This window comes from Python bivittatus, unplaced genomic scaffold, assembly GCF_059951505.1.
Source record: "Python bivittatus isolate LINGU-HERP-01145 unplaced genomic scaffold, Pbiv_v1 ctg000330_np1212, whole genome shotgun sequence".
In the NCBI taxonomy this organism is placed as follows: Eukaryota; Metazoa; Chordata; class Lepidosauria; order Squamata; family Pythonidae; genus Python; species Python bivittatus.
Genome location: NW_028277058.1, coordinates 47,164,901 through 47,178,044, shown reverse-complemented (window position 1 = coordinate 47,178,044; position 13,144 = coordinate 47,164,901).

Sequence of the window (13,144 nt, the reverse complement as noted above, 5' to 3'; positions counted from 1 at the left end):
AATTCTACCAAAGCTTCATTTTGAGGCCTATATGAGTTAGCTGCAATTTACTTCACTAGGGCATTTCAGGCCATGAAGGTGCCTACTCACACAACCAAAAGTAAATAGCCTTATACCAGAACTGTCTGTTATCAAAACACAAGACAGGTAGAAACTGAGCATCCCACCTCAAAGAGGTGCAGTCTAACCTGTTGCAACATTCAGACAGAAGAAAAAGGCACAGCTTGTCACTGGATTTCTTAGCTTTTCTACAATAAATCCAATTATCTAAGCTTTTGTATCCTTGGAAATCTATTCTTGAAGACCTTTGTGCTACCAGCTGAAGAAAGCCTGGCAGTGATCCTTTTTATTTTCTGGAAGGGCAATTGTGGTGAGGAGGAAACTATATGGAATGTATTTCTTCTCATCCTAGGAACTTGGGTCCCCAATGATTGCAAGCACTAAAGAAGGCAACAGTTTGCAGTTCAACAATTGCACAAGTTTATTGACTCAAAGTTTGGATATATTTCTCAGGTCTGGCACAGCTAATTAGAGGTATACCTTGCTGATCAATACCGTTTTCCCAAGTTATGTGAGGAGATAGACTATTTGTAATCAAATAGTTACCAAAGGTTGTCTTGTAGCTCCTTGATTCCAGAAAGATTTCCCAGTGTGAAAAAGGTAGCAAGAGAAGTGTCAGGCAAAACAAAAAACATTGATGACAACAGCAACAGCAACAAAACAACAGACAAAATAGCAAGTGATAGAATGGAGGAACACACTTAGCACACACTCTCACTGCCAAGCCTCCTAGCCCAACCTACTTCATGGGGTTCTTGTTGTGGGGGAAAAGGGGAAAGAGAGCACTAAAGTTGTGAAAGGGGGAGAAAATTTACATCTGTTAAATTTCACCCGCCTTGTGTGATTTTCTATATCACCTTAATTGCCTTTACATAGCCCCAGATGTGATTGTTCTTTGTTCTAGGGAAATTCCTGAAGCTCCCGTTTCTAATAGGCTAAAGACGTAAAACAACAACAGAAAGCTCACCAAACCCAAAAACCAGGAAAAAAACCCCATACTACTTGTTATCAGAAGGTTATTGAGCTTGCTTGTACTCCAGCTTTCTGCAAATTGATAGCCTCCCAAGGATTGGGGAATGTGGACAGTTGCCATTCTAACAATCTAGAGGGCAAGGCCGATGGGCTTGGAAAAAGGTTGCAACGAGAAAATAATAAGATCATGTCCTCTCTTATGAGCGAACTAGTTCTTAGCTTCCTTGGAGGCTGATTTCTTTTAGTAGCTCAGTCCATCTGAAGATATTTTTCATGCAAGCCTTTGCTGAACCTGAAGAGATTAGGTGAAATTAAGAAGAAAAGAGGATCTTTGCTTGATAGGAGTACAGTCTCCTTTCGCTGTGTTTCTCTTTTCTGTTTTTACATCTTGATATAGCTATTTTCTCTAGCTATATCAAACTATTTTTCATGAAAAAGCTATTTGACAGGTTTAGCAGAACCAGGTAGGTATATTGAACATTAATAATGGCTACTGACATTAGTGAGAGGTTCAGATCTTAAGAATATCAGAGGTTGCATTTCCAGAGATCTACACCGTTCGGCATAAGATGAGAAATTCCTCAGTATGTCCAAATTCAATTTGGATCTTTTTCTAATAAAAGCATATTCATGTATTTTTGCTGCTGGCTTATGGGAACCTGAATCACAAGGAACTTGTGTAATGGCTTTCTTTGAAGAAGAGATTTGGGTTGGTTAGTGGACCAGGCTAAAGGCTATCAAGACCAGCATCCTTTTTCTGATGAGGCCCATCAAATGCTTTTGACAAACAAACAAATGGGACATGACCACAATATTATTTTTCTGCTTGCAGTCCCCGAGGAATAATATTCCAAAGCTACTGTTTCAGACTATCTGAAGATAGTTTCATATTCTAGACTTCAAGAGAGCTGGCTTCAATAAAATGAGGGGAAAAGTAGGAAGGATTCTATGGATGGAAATCCTGAAGGGAGATAAATCAGTTAAGAAGAGTTGGGAAATTCTCTCATATTTAGTATTTGCCTAATTATCTTTACTTTGACTTGTGTACAAGATCATCACCATTATGTAATGTGTGAATGATGAAATATTTCAACATATTACAGGTAGTCCTCATTTAGTGACCACTCATTCAGTGACTGTTTGAAGTTATGACAGTGCTGCACAAGGGGGACTTACAACCATTCCTTGTAGTTGTGGCTGTCGCAGCATCCCTGCAGTCATATGATTGCAATTTGGGTGTTTGGTAACCAGCTTGCAATTACAATGGTCACAGTGTCCTGCAGTTATGTAGTCGCCATTTGCAACTGACACTGCCAGCATCCGACAAACAAAGTCAATCGGGAAGCCAGGAGGAGGTCACAAATGGTGATTACATGACTTCAGGATGCTGTGATCATGCAGGATTCACCTAAGGACAGCAACTGGGACTGCCACAATGGCCATCGTAAATCAGTGAGGTCACATGATATTGTGCTTTATGACAGTGTTGCTTAGTGACCGAGTTGCCAGTCCCAATTACCAGTGTAAAGCAAGGACTACCTGTAGTCCCAATAAACACAATGAATCCACTCCTATATCACACTAATCATGGTTTGTTTAATAGTGTTTTGTGAAAAAGCCACAATTGGCTGGGTTCATACAGTGCACAAAGTTAAAACCAAGCAACTGCGTTACGGCTTAGTGCTTGGGCTGCAACCAGCCAGTGCTGCCTCATTATCCTGGAAATGTCCCTAAATCTATCATCAAAAAGAATCATTGGTTTCTCCATGGCAGTATGAATTTCCACAATAGATCTCTAAAGTAAATTGTCTTTTGTTTCTTAAGTGGGCAGTTTGGTGGGAGCAGATTAATTCTGGTGCTACTGGAGATTAGAAACATGTTTAGAATAGAAATCCAAACCAATATCTCAGTGCTCTCTATTTAGGCATCTAATGAGCACAGCGTGGGACAATTTATTACCTGCTTAAATCAATCATAAGCAAATGATGCATGCTGTTGGTGAGGTTGGTTTCGCCACAAGAAAACTGAGTGGCAGTAAATCAGGGGTCATTGCAGCTGGCTAATCTGAAGAACCGAGACCTTACAGATTTGGATGGCATTTTCCTGGGCTTCCTTCACTTATGATCGTTCATTCCACCTGGGCATTTTGTAAATAACTGCCGAAGAGTTGAAATTTGAACATATTTATCTGAAGGTAAATGACAATCACAGGGGCTCTGTGGTGGAAGGGAGGGGATCAAATTAGTCAGGATGGCAGTTGCAACCGTGTGACTGAAGCCCTGACTTTTTTATATATGACACATTGCCATGGCTGCCATCTTCACATTTTTGACCTCTCCTCTGGTGGATGCTCCTCCTGTCAAGATTAGGGCCCTGCTATCTGTGTTGTTTGTCTCCCCACTGTGATAGAGGCCCTGTACTTGCTACTTGCATTAGAGGAAAGTTTATTTATGCAAATGAAAGTTTTCTTTCCCCAATAGGAGCAGTAAATAAACCCCCTTTCTGGATCAGGATTGCAAAGGAGGAAGCAAAGAATCAAGTTTCCACCCCAGAGAATCAAGTTCCCAGTCTGGATGATCTGCCCCTTGTTTATCAAATGAAAAGTGATTCTTACATCTCTTTTAATTTGGCTCTTACATTATAAAGCCATTGTTTTAAAGTCTAAACTACTAGCTGCTTTGGCAAGAGTATGGTATAAGGGCAATTAATTGATGAAATTAAAGGGTGATATAAAATATTCTTAAAATTAAAGATCTTTGCATGAAGCTCAGGTATGAGAGGTGGCTGATTTAAAGGCAGAAAAGTCAGACTTTTCTCTTTGGTAGTAGATGGTCAGAAGAACATTGGCTTATATTTTCCATTTTTTGGTTTCCAACTTTTCACATGTTGTGAAATCCATTCTGATATCTTGTTATCTGCTTGAAGGTGCAACATCCCTTATGGGGCAGATTTTATTTATCTCATTTATATAGTCCCAATGATTTTGCACTTTAGACATATACTATGCACTTACTAAAATGGAAAATACTTTCTTGATATTTTATTGTTTCCTTTCCCTTTTCTAAATAAAAGTGTTATCTTTATGATTAAATAGCTATTGAAGGGTATATGGAAATTTCTTGCATTGCATGGAATATTTATTGTATTGTATTTTTGAAATATTTATTGTGCACTCTACCCAACATTACAGAAATAGTCTTCTGCTCATGGAACAGGACTCTCCTTCTGTTTGCAATCTCTTAGCTGATTGCATTCTCCCAAACTGCTTCCCAGGGGTTAACCATGCTTAATTTGGGCAATTGTATGGGTAAGAGAATCCAATCTACTAGCTACGCCCATTCTACTGGTAGATGGACATAGATGGCTATAATCTTTTACTTGGTTTGGAGATCTGCAGTGTTCTTAATAATTCTTAGACACCGTAGGAGGTCAGCCATGCTTGAATGGTTGGTAGCTGGAAATCAGAGTGAGTCTAGTAGCTTCTTTTCAGTCTAACACATTTTAGTAAAAAGCATAAGGTTTAGACTGCTTCTGATTTTTAATAATTCTTACTAATTTATATATTGTGTCTGATTTCTAGGATTTGGCGGCTAATTTTTCATGGCCATGATCTAGATCTTTGCAGTTGCACTAATAAAATAATCTTAAATGATTTGAAGAAATGCAAGTAAGATAACGTTTGATCACTTTATTTCTTGTTCAAAATACATATGAAACAAATAGAATAAAATTATATCAAATGTTTCTTGTTTTTGTGTTTTTCAATATAAAATTATCACAAACTGTACACTTTCATGACATATACTTGAGGTGTTATTACATATCTTGATGTTTCTCTCTACTGACAAATAGGTTTCTGTACTTTTGAGATGGTTGATTGTAAAAATACGGAAACATGTACATCTCTTAAGAGCTAGTGCAAAAAACGAAATAAAAGAAAAACAGTTACTATATTAGTAATAAGAATCATATACTCTTAGGTTTCCACAAATGGCTGGTTAGCACATACAAAAAGCTCAGAAGAAGTGTTAGGGAGAAAAGTGTGCTTTTAAAAACTGTCTGTCAAATACAGAAGCCCGAGATACCAATGTGAACAATGGCTAAGTGCCAAATCACAAACTGGCTTGGAAAAGGCACATACTTAACACAGCAGAAAAGGTACAAAACGAAACCCCATTCAGCTGACATCAAATAGCAAAGACTACACTGTTGTATTCCGTAGGCTACACTGACTTGGCCTGATGACTTACGTTACTCTACAGACAGGCAGTTAAGTTGAATTTGGACTGCTTGGCGTCTAATGCACATTCACACTCAGCAAACTAGCAGCATGGTTGCTTTACTCCCCAGCTCCGTGATAAGCATGGAAGAAGTGCCTGAACAGCACAGCTTATGGAAACCTCTTGTAAGCTATGGGAAAGCTGTCTGCACTCTTCTTTTTTCAGTAACAAGCTTCAAAAGGACTGTGTTTCTGTGCAGAACTATCAATGCTGAGAAGATGCCTGTGCATTTTTCTTACAAGCTTCCTTAAGATCATTGTTGGCAATACTAGAAGGAGAATGGGAATCCAAATATCTACTGAAGCATTGGAAGGATGTTTACAAATATCAGTGGCATTTGTAATGTATTTCAACAGCAGGCCCAAGAAACCTGGTGCTTTCCAGAGGTTTTGGACTATAATTCCCACAATCCCTTACAATTGGCCATTCTGATTTAGGCTGATGGGAAATGCAGTCCAAGATACTATCAGGTTACCTATCTGGTGCTCTACACTGTGTAGTCATCCATCTTTACTTTGAAAAATTGTGATTTAACAATGAATTTTATTTTTTAAAATAGTGCACTATTCCCAATTAGTAGAATCCCATTGCTTGATATTATTATTATTCATACAATTTAGTTTTTCATACAATGAACTCCTGAAATTGTTTTACAAACAAAAAACATTTATTCTATATGTCTCTGTTTATATGCAACCCCTTCCCCGCAAGGCTCCAGTGAATAAAGTATCAAAAGCCAGATTCTGTCCACCTCATTTCCATGGAGTAGATTCCCTGAATATAACAGTAAAAATAGAAGATAATGTTTATTATTCTTAAGAACCTGTAAATCTGTCATGATCACCTGTACTTATTGCCCTTTTTCACTGCATCTGTATGAAAAGTATTTATCTATAGAGGTGAATATGTGTAGCTCAGGGTTGAACTGTGGAGTCCTTGGGGTTCTCTGAGCTTGGTTGTTTTCTTGCAAACGTTTCATTACCCGGCTAGGTAACATCTTCAGTGCTAGAATGGAATGGGGAAACCATTCCATTCTAGCACTGAAGATGTTACCTAACCGGATAATGAAACGTTTGCAAGAAAACAACCAAGCTCAGAGAACCCCAAGGACTCCAAAGTATTTATCTAGTTTGGTAATTGATATTTAAGGTAAGACATGCTGATGAAAATAAATGCACCGTGCATGTGTATTTAATATCAGAACGTGTAAATGGGTTCCTGCATATACCACTCCTACTTGATGAACAACAAGTGTTTTTTGTATCCTGTGTTAGTACAAGGGAAAAAAAATAGAATGAGACAATTAAAAACAGCGCCTGCATGAAATCTTATTTCTCTTCCCTGAATTTTGTCTGCCAACTCAGTAGATCAGACAAGAAAAGACGAGGGACAATAAATATGGTTTTATTTCAGCTGAATGGCCCTGATCGAGAAACTCGGTGCTTCAAAGAAGTTTCCATTGTCATCACTGAAAGAAGATGCTTGCTAAGCATAAAACCATGTTAATTTGCCATGGATGATAAGCATAAAACCAAGTTAATTTGCCATGGATGATAATGGAAAACTGGACCATGCAGTCAAGGTCACTGGACTATATGATGTGATCCATGGCTATGTCTACTAGCATGGGCTTTTGAAGTGGACAAAGTATGGCAAGCAATTTAGAAGAAAATAGAATAATTTGCTTTATATGAAATATATGTATATTAAATTGAGAAATAATTTCATTCTTATCATTATCAAAAGTAAACTGTTTCTTCATCCTTCATATAAATATATAAATATATCATGTGCAAAGGGGCAGTATAAGTGCTCAGAAATACATAGATTTTAATGCAAACAAGAAACACATAGATTTTAACGCAAACAAGATGCCCTATCAATAACTATACAACTCGTAGGAAATCCCCAAAAGAGTTCATAACAAAATATCTTCAGTTTCTCAATCAGGCTATACTTGAGTGATCTAATAATATCATTTCCATTTTAGACAACCAAGATGAATGTTCTTTGGTTGATGGCTTGCCTATGCCCTACAAGCTATGATGAATGCATACTACTTGCACAAGATCATATTACAGGCATAGATCTGATCCAGAAAATTGTGACCCAAGCATGAATACACAAGTTGGAACTATTGCAACACACATGTCAGGAAACTCTAGTTGTCACTTCTCCACTGCAAAATGGGGCTATACTTGTGCAATTTGAATTGGGTGTTTAAGTCTTTTTCCACTGTCATTTTCCCCCTGAGAGCAGAGGAAGGATTGTGGTTAGTGAAACGGTACATATTTTGCTTGCAGAAGGTACATGGATCTCAGAACAGATCATAGAAAAGCTTTGTACACAACTGGTTGACCAAAGGTCACACATGATAGTACAGGCAGCTTCCTAATATTTTATGCGCCTCATCCTCTTGATTCATTTTTCTTCAAAGAAATGTTTCAGAATGGGGGAAAGAGCAGGGATAATATAACAGTTCTCTCTGACCTACTGTTTAGTTCAGGTTGTCCTGTCTCATCCCATCATTGTGCAACAGAGAAGCAATATCTAGCATTCCCAGAACCTTCAAGGTAGTTCTACCACAGCATCCTCTTGCCCATAATAACATGCCATTCATTCCCATGAAGGCATCAGTTTGATTGGGACCTTTCACTTAGTACACAGAAGAGCTCGCTCTGCTAATATGAAGGGCTAGCCTCAATGTGTAAGCAAGCATTGGAAGAATAATCTGCTATGAACTCCTGAGCAAGCCTCTTTCATTTCAGTGATGTTCACACAAATGTTTTCCCCCAAAATTCCATTAAATGAATGAGTGCTGCATAGGAACAGTTTTTACAATGTTAAATATAAATATTAACAACATATTATCAGAGACATTCCCTAATTCGTGATACACTTCTTGGATATATAAATGCCATGTTATTGACTTTTAATTCTGTGTCTGAGTTCACATAGTTCACATGGCAGGAAGCCATGATTTGCTTAACCATGCTTGATTTAATCAGTCAAAATTGGTTGGGTCACACAACATGCTAAGCCATAAATCATGGTTTACAAAACACAATGACAAGATTCATACAATATATTAAATTAAAACCAGAGGAACCATATTTTGACTTATCATGGTATGAATGCAGCCTTTGTGACCTTGCCCTGTCAGAACAAAATTCTTGCAAAGGTCAGACACGTTGGCCTGTATTACACTTTTCAACGCAAAAACCCTTACAAATTTAAAAACTTATAAATGCCCATTATTTGGCCATACACAATATGCCCATTTTTGCTTGAAACAAGGAACAATACATTAAGTAATCTATTACGTATAAACATTTTTTTAAGGATCTTGTTTTAATCTAACACAAGTACAATTACTACAAATAAGAGAAAGCACAGAAGCAGAGAGACTTCAAATTCCAGCATTTAAAAGCAAACTTACAGTTTTTACATATTGGAAATACTGTTTGGACTGTAATAGTTCTGTATCAATGCAAAATATTAAAATGTTTATGCAATCATCAAAAAAAATTGTTTTGTACTATGATTAAATGATCATTAGAACATTTATTTCTGGGTTATATTGGGGCCAATTGTATTTTAAGTATGCTTTTGGCTAGTAAAAATCAGAAGTTGTTTAGTAACTATTGAATATGGGAAGGCTTCCAACATGCTCCCAACCCCCATTCTTGATTTATGTCATTCTGACCTTTTGATGCAACTCTTTTACAGGGTGGGGAGGGAAAAAAATCCTCAATCTTTCTCTTCAAATAGTTGATTGGAAATATTGGAGATATTTGAATATGGATGGGCGTTTAAAGCCAGAACTCCTAGAGTGTGGGTTTATATGTGAGAATGGAGAATTATTATTATTATTATTATTATTATTATTATTATTATTATTATTACAAATCAATCCACTGCAAGTTATAGACATTGAAGGATATAGGTCATTGTAGGTTATAAATTTTAACCTACCACATTGGTCCAGTTTGGGTTGGTAGATAGATGTTTTCCAAATTCCTAGTCTAGGGCTGAGAAAGAGTGACTGGCCCAAAGTCACACAGGGAGCTTTTGTGCTGAAAGAGAGAACCTGAGTCTCTCCCGAATCCTAGGCCAGTACCCTAATCACTATACCACTCTGGCTCTTTTCATATATAAATGCATATGTATATGTATATATAAATAAGCAACTTTCCAAATGCATAAGTGTGGGTTTTTGCTCACTTCTAGCACATATTCCCTGAATTTAAGCCATGATAAATGTTCATATTGGAATAGGACAAGAATATTTAGTGAATCAGAGGCATTATGTGAACAGGCCGTGTCTACATAGCCTTTCCATCTCTAATCACAGAATCAGTATCCATCCATGTAACATAACCTAAATGCGGGGGGGGGGGGGGGGGGGAGGGACCAGAAATTCAAAGTTTGCCCTATGCTCTACTACATGTAGACTTGATTTATATGTTGCATTATTACACCTTGATTTGGTTAACAATCTGCAATTGACTAGTTTTATATATCACACAAAGATATCAATTACCCTTTTCAAGCCACAATGTCTGAATTTAAACAACAGAATTAACCCAGAACCAATCCTTCCACCTATCTCCACCTCCCTTATAGCTTTGGACAATGTGTTAACTAAGTGGCAGTGCTGTATCATTTAACCCAGTTTCCCCAAATTGGTATATTCCAGTAGGACTTGGACTACAATTCCTAAAGTTCTCCAGCTATACAATATACACCTATGTGAGATGTATATGAACCAACTATGAGTTATATAGCAAACTCAGAGCAAAGGGAGCAGGAACGTTTATGGTATTATTAGACATGGCTTTATATCCCCTTGGGAAGTCCCCTTGCTGATCAATGAACAGCACTGAGGACATTTTCTGCGACACCAAGTTCCAGCTTCCTTTGCTATTTAGTATGTACTAGACACATAACCATTTGGTAGTGTGCTAGGACACGAAAAGTTTGTTCTTGATTCATGGTCAGTAAGTTAATGGAAAGTTATTATAATAAGATTTTCCATATGTGTGACTAAGATTCCATTTGATAATTATATTCTAGTAGCTAATCATAGACTAAGACTTGCCTTTTTACAAAATCAGCTGCCACCGTAGGCATGACCGGTCACAAAAACCTATTTACCAAAAGGTGACCTAGCCCTTAGGCTAGTCTCTATCATCCCATTGAGTCCTTTATGGGGCCCAAGGTCATTGTTGTTATTTTATTCATGTATTTGATTTATACCCTACTTTTTTTGTTCAGGAGCTCAAGGTGGCATACATAGTGCTCTTTCCTCCAGTTTTTCCCCTAGAACAATTCAGTGAGCAGATGTCAAAGTCATTGAGTGATCTGTGATTTGATTAGAATCTGGGTCTCCTTGGTGTCAGTCCAACGCCTTAACCATTACACCATGGTTTGGTGTTTTATCTTGCATTGTGTCAGCTTTTAATTTTTTTTAATTAAATGTTTTAAAAAAATAGATGGCAGCTTCTGAAATGTTTGTATGGCCTATTACTCATGGACTCCATGTACAAGAAGGAACAGGGCCATTTAATTCAGAGCTGGATTATGTATTATCATGTCTCTTCTTTTGATGGAATTCCCTTAAAACTTGATTAGGGCCATATTTCGTTATCTTCTGCTTTTTCCCTTTTATAAGTCCTCAAGATGGCATACATAATGCAATTAAATCAACACCAAAATACTGAATGACTTGGGGCTTCTAAAAACCTCAAGAAATCTTTGAGATGGGAGAAAGAAAGTCTGAATGGAGATTCAATCCTACGATAGCAACTTGATGAATTAAAGATTAAGGTTGTTAGAAGCAAAAAAAGAAAAAAAAAGAAATATAAAGTTGACTTGTTTGACCAGGGCTAAAATAAGAAGTACTTTTATAAAATTCTGGAAACCCTTTATGGACTTTTTGCCAACATTTGGACAGAAATGACAATGATTTTTGGATTTGTGAATGGATGGGGGGGAGGTATGGAAAGAAGTGAATCACATATATAATTTCATAGGGGGTGGGGAATTATTAGTTTGCCTGCACTTGTTGCAAGAAAGATCTATAAATGTTCTTTTTTCCTATTTCTCTTCTTTTCATTTTTCTTTTCTTTTCTGTACTTTGTATTTCTCTTCTTTTTTTCTGCTTGTAGTTGTTGCCTGGGTAAATGTCTGAAGTACAGCAGAGAATTCAATCTCACTGAGACTGATGTAACACACAGTCCCAGATACTGTGCAAATGATCAAGGCACTCATTTTGATTTACACTGAGAAGGGCACAAACTGATATATTCTTCCTCTGATGTTGTGTTGAATCCTTTAAATAAAACTATGATTCTTGAAATAATTTCCTACTCACAATAAAAGACACACATCATTAATAGAAAACTATTACATAATTGTTTAAATCTGGTATGTTCTTTACAGCCGACTGGTGCTATATATATATTTGAGAACTTGATTTTTTCAGGAGGCTGGGGTAGCAGGTGCAAAACAGTACAAAACCTACTGTTTAATAAACTTAATTTAACAGTAAACTTATTACTGTTTAATATTAAACTTAAAGCTTATAGTGATTTTGTATACAATGTAGCATCAAGACCCTTCTGTTATTGGTTTTACATTAGAGTAGCTTTGAAATCTCTGCGCAGAATGCAAATACATGCACGCATGTGTCTCGTGAAAAGATATAGCATTTGCACAATCCTTTTAATGGCAGTTTTAAAAAGGTATACTCAAATAGTGTACTCCAAGATCCACGTCTAATTCTCATTTGTACACCTCTGTTATTTATCCTGAATGAGTGAGACCTCTGCAATCACAGGAATACTTTGTCACTTTTCCAAAAATCAGTGGAGGTGGTTTACATTGGTTTAATCCTAGAAGCATCCAAATAAAAGTATCTGATGGGATGATGCTGGCGGATAGGATCTAGCTGAATCCAAAGGCTCACTAACATTTTCAGTAGGTGCTATGATGAAAAACTAGATATTATCAAGATAGGAAAGCAGATGTTGATGGTAACAGTAGAACAATAGATAGTTCCTATCAGTTGCCATCCTGCGTTTTCTATCCATTTGTTTCCACCTCTCCCTTTAACCAAGTTAGAAGAAGGGGAGTGAGATGAACAGATACCATGTCTTGCTTATCTCCTCCTTCCTTCTTTTCCTCTATAACAGGTGAGTTGAAGCAGAGTGCCCCTCCCTTGCATACACATGTCAAGGCATAGGAATTCAATTGGTTACAAGTCCCATGCTTTGACAAATTTCTCCTGCAAAACTAATATAATGCTGGAGCACTGAGCCTCTTTCAACACACCTTCTGGATATATGGATCTGGTGGTACAATTTTCCTGAGGACTGCAGGACAGGAGGAATGGGCTATGTGCTGCAGTCCCCAAAATGATCATTTTCTTCAAGAATTGATATGAGAAGAAGGAGGAGGAGGAGGAGGAGGAGGAGGAGGAGGAGGAGGAGGAGGAAATAGTATTAATTGCAAAGCTGCATGTGTCTTCATGTGTAATTTGCCCTAACAAGAATTATTTTAGTTTCTTGTAAGAGGTATTAATATAGCCTAGAGTTTCTTAAACTTTGGGAATGTATGGAGGGAACCAAGCATGCCCATTGTGACCATCAGTGGTTTAAGCAACTGCAATTTCTTTTGGCTGAGTAGTTAGCTTTCAAAATAGTCATATGGAAAGGACAAAACCTCCCTGTCCACTTGAATGGTGGGCTGAACTTTTGTTCTGCTTCAACTTCACATCTATTGGTGAAGGGAGAGAAGTGAAAGTGGAATGAGGATTAAGGGAAGGGGAG